The sequence below is a fragment of the Meles meles genome, chromosome 8 (genome assembly GCF_922984935.1).
Source record: "Meles meles chromosome 8, mMelMel3.1 paternal haplotype, whole genome shotgun sequence".
NCBI lineage: Eukaryota > Metazoa > Chordata > Mammalia > Carnivora > Mustelidae > Meles > Meles meles.
Genome location: NC_060073.1, coordinates 81419184 through 81427901, shown reverse-complemented (window position 1 = coordinate 81427901; position 8718 = coordinate 81419184). Strand labels below are relative to the sequence as shown.

Genomic DNA, 8718 nt, shown 5'->3' with positions numbered 1-8718 from the left:
CCGTGCTTTGTCCTTCCCTCTATTACTCTCCTGCCTCTCCCACCTGGAAGATGGGAATTTGGAAGTGGGTCAGAAGTGGCTTTCCGAAGTTGGATGTCACGATCAGAGGAACAGACTGTCTCATTTTAAGCAGATGCACACCAGGAATTTTCAGGATCACCTATCAGGAGACGCTATCTCCCCATCTCTTGTCACCAGCTGTCCTGTCCTCTCCGCATGAAAGATGGCCCCAGAACATGGAGGCCTTACTGACAAACTGTAGATGAGTCACTTTTCAGTGTGTGGCTCTTAGTTTCCTGTGGGGGAGGCCAAGAAGGAATACACATCTTTCCTACTAGGGTTCATGGTCATCGACCCATGCCACCGAAGCCACGCGGAGTACCTGGAGCAGCGCCTGGTGCATCAAAGGTGCTTCATACAAGTGGACACATGAAGGGCTCCTTCTTCAAAACCAAGCTCCAGTCTTCTCCCTTTGAAGACATCTCCACCCCCCACACCCACAGACTTTACCAGACAGAACATTCCAGGCAGATGGAGATCCTGCCTCTGGTCACCACGTGACCTCCAGTGCCTGGCACAGAGTGGGCTTCACATGCTGAATGACTCCATGACTGACCTCCTTTTGCCTTGGGCCATTGCTGAGGAGCTCCGGGGGCTGATTCCAAGCTTGCACGTAAGTCACATCTCCCCCAGCTGGTGTGCATGCTCCCCCAGGGCAGCAGGCCCCGTCTGGCTGGTACTGCCCCATCCTTCCACCTGGCCAGGTGCACATGGGGGGTTGGCAAATGCCCAGCTAGCTCAGTCGGTAGAGCATGAGACTCTTAATCTCAGGGTCGTGGGTTTGTGCCCCACGTTGGGCGCCACTTGCCGCTTCCAGTCCACGACGACGGGAGAAGAATTTGGCACAAACAAGTCAGCTTCAAGAGATTGGGAGCAGGGGGCAACAGTCGAAAAGACTGCGGCCACGAACAACTCCACAGTCTCACTTTTATTAGATTGAAACTATAGCCAACAGAAGAATCCATGAAGGTCAAACGCTAGTCACATGTCTTGTGGACAACAAGCAAGGAGGAGGATAAAGTTTATAGTTAACCAAACACATTCAAAGAACTCATCTAAAAGACAAAGGGTGCTTCTGGGAAGAGAAAGGAGCGATAACAGAAAAGGGAAGCAGGCGGTATTTTGTTCCACCCTGAGCTGACCCGGCATTCCTGGGTGTTTGGCTTCCCTGAAGCAGGCGGAGGGAACGCCCGCCTGCCCAGCTTCTGTGAAGGGGCGGCGTTCTGCCCCTGAGCGAGCCGGGCATCCCCAGCTGCCCAGCTTCATGGTCGTATATTGTCCTTCTCCCCAAAGACCTGTTGCCAATACATATTTTTCTTAAGACCATATCTAAATGTGCTTGGCAACTAGTAAAATCCTCCAGGGGCTATAGTTTAAGCAACAAATTGTTCCGAGGGACAGTAGCATGTGTGTATATATATATAAATATATATATATACACACTTTGGAATATTATCAGCCCCCCAAAAGAAGGAAATCTTGTAATTTATGACAACATGGATGAAATTGGAGGGCATTATCCTAAATGAAACAAGACAGAAAGACAAATATTATACAGTATCTCTGGTATGTAGAATCTAAAAAAGAAGAAGAAGAGGCGGAAATAAAATTTATAGAAACAAAAAATAGAATGGTGATTGCCAAAGCCTGTGGGTAGAGGTGGAGGGGATAGGGAAAATTTGATGAAAGACTATAAACCTTCACTTATAAGATGAATAAATTCTGAGTATCCAATGTATAACATAGTTCATAATATTTTGTTGTATACTTGAAATATGCTCAGAGAGCAGATCTTAAACATTTTAACCAAAAAAAGGCAGTAACTATGTGAACTGATAGATGTTAACTGACTTGACTGATGTAATCATTTCACAATGTATACATACATCACATATCATTACATTGTTCATTTTCAAAATATACACTTCGATTTGCCAACTATACCTCAGTAAAGCTGGGAGTTGCAGATAAAAACAACAAAATTTTTGGTATACCATTGTTCATTCACACAGATATCTAAATCATCATTTACACTCAGAACTAATAATCTATGTTCTATTAGTAGACCTTATTTTTAGAGCAGTCTTGGGTTTACAGAAAAATTGAAAACAAAAGTTCTCAAATCTTTGCATTATTGTTTAAAGAAATATTCAAACACATCAGATTCTCCCAGAGAATTGAAAAACATATGTTCATATAAAAATGTGTGCACAAAGATCCATAACACCATGATTCGTTATAGCCAAAAAGTGGAAACTACCCAAATGTCCATCAATTAATGAACTGAGAAACAAAATGTGGTGTATCCATATAATGGCATATTATTCAGTCATAAAAAGGAATAAAATCCTGAGATGTGCTACAACATGGATGAGTCTTGAAAAAATTATGCTAAGTGAAAGAAGCCAGACACAGAAGACCATGAATTTTATGATTCCATTTACATGGAATGCCCAGAAAAGGTAAATCCATGGAGACAGAAATGAGATTAGATGGGAAGAGAAAGGAATGGAGAGTCCAGCTCTTGGGTATTTCTGGATTGATGAAAATGTTCTGAAATTAGACAGTGATGATGACTGCATGACCCATGAACCCACTGAAAACCATGGAAATGCACACTAAAAATATATCAGATTCTCGGCTTATTGAAGCAAAGTCTGATCAATGAGGTCACATCCTCACAGGGTTTAAAGGGAGAAAACAAAGTCCCTGGTCAGAGGTAACTGAGGAATATCTCTGCCTCCCACACTGCAGTGCTTGATGTAGTTTAGGTCTCCCCCCGGCATCCTGGCTCTGATTTCATTAACTTACACCAGCATAGTTCTGATTTTGAGCTTAGTGTTAGGATCACAGTCACAAATTTGTTGAAATCCCAATAATGTCTTTGAATGAATATCACTGATGGGAGGAGCTGTCTCTTTCCCTCTCCTAGTATCTCTCTCTACATGAGGATAGTGCAAACTTCAGGCTTCCCTCTCTACCTGTACTAGTAGGCAAGGGGAAGACGGGAAGGGGGCATGGGGAGATGGTAGGGCAGGGAACAGATGATGTCTGTGCCACATTCTCTATGATGCTTCATGCTCTTGCTGAAACTCAGCTCTTCCTTGAGGTTTTGCTACTCTTTTATGCACTTTTAGCTGGATTTTTAAACTTAACTTCCCTCTTCAGCTGAATACATTTCTTTTCTATGTCACATACAGAAGTGACACTGTTTGCTGGATCCCAGAGGCATAATAAATGGTAATGATTTGTCAGGAATAGGAAGGAAACTACCAATTTTAGTTTAAAAAAATATGTTGTAGATTAATCTTGGTTAGAGTAGAGCATAAAAGATAGGCATTATATTAATAGATCACTTAAAATCATGCCACAAAAAAAGATGTTCACAGTTTGTCACAAAGTAAAAAAACAAGACACTAACAATATGTACAGTGTGATCCCATTTCTGTACAAAGAGATGCCTATCTTGCTATCTCTAATTAGTGCCATAGTGAATAATCTTCTTTTTAAAGTATCTGCTTTCTACTCTTTTCTAAGCTGCACATATATGTCTTATGTAATTCTTAAAATTCAAAAGCAAAATGGCACCAACATTATTTTGCAGACATTTATGTTACATGTTACAAATAATGTTTGTACAAAGATGTTACAAATAAATGACTCTAATCTGATCATCATAGACAATAATTTATTAACCTCGAAGTGGGTATATAATCCTTCCTATTACTTGAAGATAGTAGGGAGATACCAGAGACAGAGAGGGGAAGGATGTGCTAAAAGTCACGCCAAGTGGGCTCTGCCCTCCAGGAGCTCATGCTCTGAGAAATTGATGCTATTCTTCAGAGACAGGGCTAATGTCTTATCAGACTCTGCTGTTTGCCATTTGATTATATCATTCTTTTGATTAAGCAAAAAATATTGAATGGCCACTTCTGAGGACATTGTCTCTGTTTTCAAAAGCCCAAAGGAATATTTGCTTTTTCTCCTACTTTTCATGATAAAGCAAGACTTGGTTTATTTTTCTGGGGCTTCATGTGCCAGTCTCATCTTGCTTATTTATTTACATAATGTTTAATGCCCTTAGATTCTGATAAACTGTCAGATCTGGACATGTTTTTTTAGAAGTAAGTGATCTTGGTAGAGGATGAGGACCCAAAGGAAAAGAAACTTCATAGATGCATATCTTAAATTCCTGGCTCCTTCTCCACACTCACTTCCATCTCTAAGTTAAGATTTCTTATTCATACCTTCTGCCTGCTCACATGAGATCCCTAAAGTTACCCTGGCTACTTCTGCAAGCCCTCAAAGACAGAACTAGTCTCATATTTGTTCAGGATTAAATCAGCTTATGTTCTCCCTGTCTAGCTTTCTCCAGTGCCCATAAGATACTTGAGGTACCTCAATACAGCATGTACCCTGCTGTGCTCTAAGAAACCTCAGGCTGCTAAAAGTATGTTGTTTGGGTCAATTTTGTGTAAATTTAATTTTTAAAACTACCCTGAGGAAGATTTAATTTTAGAGGAAATTCATAGTGTCTCTTCTATAAACCAAAAAGTTATTTTGTATTAGATAGGTAATACTTCAATCTGTAAATTACCAATTTACTCAAGCTGAATTGTATAGAGGTTTTCTTATCTTCAGCAATGAAATAGTAGAAGGCCAAATACAGAGAGCTATGTAAAACTGTACATAATAGTGTGGAAGTGCACATGGCATAGGGGATGAAGAATAAATAAGTGATTTGAGTGATGGTCTCTGGATGTGTCCCTTTAGAATATAATCCATATCTCTTGAGAAGCAGCTTTAGTGTGTACATTTAGTATTTATGCATGTTATCTACTTGCAGGAGAAAGCAGTGAAATACAAAAATGTAAGGGTCGATTATTTCTTTCTTTCCATCCTATTCCTTCATAACATAAAAACGTAATCCCAAAATGACATTTCTCCACACAAATTTATCTCACAGATCCAATCACTTACACATATACACTCAATCCCCAATATAAATTGTTTTCTCACTATGGTATTTCATTTCTTGTTCCTCTAGAAAACAGTACAGATTTTTCTCTGGAAAATAAAATACACTTCCAACCTGAAAGTTTAAATTTTTAAGAACATACAATCTCTTGGACATAAAAATAAAATTCAAGGAAATTAAAGGCCTTTCTAGGCTGTATTGTTCATAGAATAACATATCACACAAGTTTTTCAATATTCTAGACACTAAAAAGCAACTCTAAAACTGATGTGAATTTGGATGTAAACTAGTTACATATGCATGTGCCTATCAATTATCAAAAATAACTAGAAGCTATATTTTGATCATACCACATATGAAAGTGTTAGTGCAAGACCTTCAAACTATGAATACAAAACATTCAAGACTGGTCAAGAATCAGTTTTATACACCTTAGCCATCTACTTACCTCCATCCTATAAAAGGAATTGTGAGCATTTGGCCAAGAGGTAAAGATGACAAAACATTTTGTGAGAACCTTCACTATCCAGGGGAAGGGTGTGGTACTCCTTTTCCTGCAGCCCGGTGAAGATGAAGAATGACTTCTGGAACTAAATGTCTCCTAGAGTTTGGTAGACATGGTGTATTGATATCCTAATCATGACAGAGTGAGATGTTGATTGGATTTGCCTATAGCAGTGCAGTCTCTGGAAGCCTTTTAGGAATAAATAAATTCCCATTTACAATGGATCAAAGTTCAAGATTTCCTAAGGACCATGTGAGATAGTGAGAAAACACAGTTATAATTTCTTTATGATTGCATCTGACAAACTCTGCTATTTTAGCATGCTAGCTGGTAGATATACATACATACCCCTCCAATTACAGATCTTTTCTGAGACCCCCTTCCTTTGGAATCTATCACAAATAATTAAGACTTCAATTTTCCTCTAATCCCTGATTAACAAGTTCTCTGAGGCTGAATTCAATATGCCATTGGATTAAAAGCCATTACCTCCACTCCCTCTCTCTCCCCACTCTTGCTACTTTTAAACAATCCATCAGAAGAATGGGCATTTCCCCAAAACTTCCAAAATCACATTTTTCTCTAAGTATTTCTATAACTCAAACGGAAACTAATCCTTTCTCATCTCCTTACACTGCAATGGTTGGCCATCTCCTGCTCTAGAATTGGCCTAGAGATAAGCTATGGCACTATGCATTTGCTCTGTTTAGTGAATCTCTCTCAAAGTTTCTAAGCAAGAACAGTTTCTGTTAGATACTTTTCAAGCCTGTTGCTTCAGAGATGAAAGGTGTTTCCTCAACCATTTGAGTTTTCCAGACTATAAGACATCTTTTCAATGCAACACTTTCCTTTTTCTAATATTTTTTCCTTCCTATAACAAGAAATGAGTCCCCTATGGTGTTCATTTTTTATGAATGTTCCTTTGCCATTTTCTCAGTTTTAGGTGGTTTTTGTTTTTCATGTCTACTCAACTCATTAAGTAATCCCATTCTTTTTCTACAAAATATGAATTAACCATTTGCTGGATAGAAGTGTCCTCTTCTCTTCCCCATTGTTAGTTCAGACTTATTTGCTGCAAACTTTCATTCCTCTTCATATTTTTGGAGAAAGTAATTATTATATTAGTAAGTTACAGAGTATTCCACTATACTGAAAAAGAATTGAACAACCAAGACTTGAGTGTCTCTGGGATTTTAGCAGCAGTTAGTTTTTTGCCTATCCAAGTTCTCCTCAGCACCCACTAGGTGGGAGAAAATATACACAAAGAATTTCATCACAAAGCTACCTGTACTTGAAGGGGGAAAAGGGGGACACACAAAATATGCAACAGTAACCTCTCCTGGTTAAAAAATTATTGCAAATGCACACATGAAATATAGTGTGGTCATTTCAAATGGTATTTATGAAAACTCTGTAAAAACGTGGAAATTTTCATGGTAAATAAACTGAATTACAAAATGTATTGTAACTGTGGACATTCATTTTAAAAACGTGTAAGGTGGAAAACGATGCAAAATAAAGCTATCATTTGTGTTAAAATGGAGGAAGTACACTTATTCATATTATTTGATTATACATAAAAATATCTCCTGAAGGATACATAAAAAAATAAATAGGAGTAGTTACCTCATGAGGTTGGGAGTGGAACTAAGGTGATGGGGTATAGAAATGAGCAAAATAGTTTCATTATATACCTTTTCATATTTTTTAAACCATATGAATGCATTACTTATTCAATATATTAAATACATTCGTATATTTTATTGAATAAAATGTTTATTAAATAAATTTTTATATATTCTGGAAAACAATTCACCAAGATGGTAAAAGTAGTAGCTGTCCTTCTGTACTGACAAATAGTTTGTTTTCTTCTTTATGGATATGTCATTCAAATTTCCTTTAATGAATAAATGTTCCTTTTTATGATTTAAAAAAGGGAGAAAATCAAATATTTTTGTCCAGTTTTTTTTTAACTAATTCCTTGCCAGACAAACTAGAGTCAATAAAATTTCAAGAAGGAAGAAGGAAACTATCACTTGTGGAGTTACAAAGAAGTGTCAATAACTATGCCAAGGATTTCACCTGTTTTCCCCTTGGTCAAAACAGCCAGAGCATTAGAAAGGAATCTAGACAGGCTACTGCTTCCATGAGGCTCTTTCATATAGTGCTTAAAATGGTACTTCTCAAATTTTGGTGCCTGTACCAGTCATTTGGGAGCCTGGTTAAAATACAGATTCTAATTCAAAAGATCTGAGTAGAGCTTGGGATTCTTTTTTCAAACAAGCTCCCAGGTGTAATTTGCTGATCTGCAAATTATACTTTTGAGTAGCAAAGATTTACTGCAACATAACCCAGGCTGCTTATAGCCCAACTCAGAGTCACTATCTGCAGGTAGGACTTTGAACCTCAGAGTGGCCAAAAGGTCAACTTACCTTATTGAAATGATTAACAATATTGTATTATTTATTGTACTTAGTGTCCCCATTTTAAAGCTGAGAAATAAAACAAAACCAAATATAAAGATACCTAACAAAGAGATATAGTTCTTAACGCCCTTGAAACATCTTCATACCACTTGGTATAAATGTCTTTGGATGAATGAGAATGCTGCACTTCATTGTCCCAGCCTGATCTGGGTCTTTAACAGAACTTAGGTTGGGGCCCCCAGGTGGCACAGTCGGTTAAGCAACCGACTCTTGGTTTCAACTCAGGTCATGATCTCAAGATCCTGAGATCCAGCCCCTGCTCATCTGGCTCCATGCTGAGCATGGAGTCCTGGAGTCTGGATGAGACTTTCCCTCTCCCGCTGCCCCTCCCCCCAAAATAAATTAATAAATCTTCCAAAAACAAAATAGCACTTGGATTGAAGAAGATAATCCTGGTTCTTCTGGGACTGAGAGTCCTTCTAATCCAAAAATGGTGCCAACAGGGCACTCGATTTCCAGTCTTCGTTCATTTAGAAGCAATATTACTTTGCGCAAGTCTTTTAAGCCTTCAGGCATTCAGACTCTTCATTTGTAGAGTATGGCTGATAAGCCAGTGGTAAGAATAGCTGGACCACAACTTCTAAGGCTGGCTGCATTAACTGGGCAAGCTGCAGATGTTTGCACGTTGTCCTCTGAGCCTTGGGGCTTTATTGAAGACAGCCATAACACAGTACATGGCAGGAGTTACA

The 8718-nt window shown here is 38.5% G+C and overlaps 1 non-coding gene across 1 annotated transcript; it reads left to right on the top strand.

Moving 5' to 3' along the window:
- Positions 1–787: 787 nt before the first annotated feature.
- Positions 788–860, top strand: TRNAK-CUU. Its single transcript has one exon. It is a non-coding gene; the product is annotated as a tRNA-Lys (tRNA).
- Positions 861–8718: the final 7858 nt, after the last annotated feature.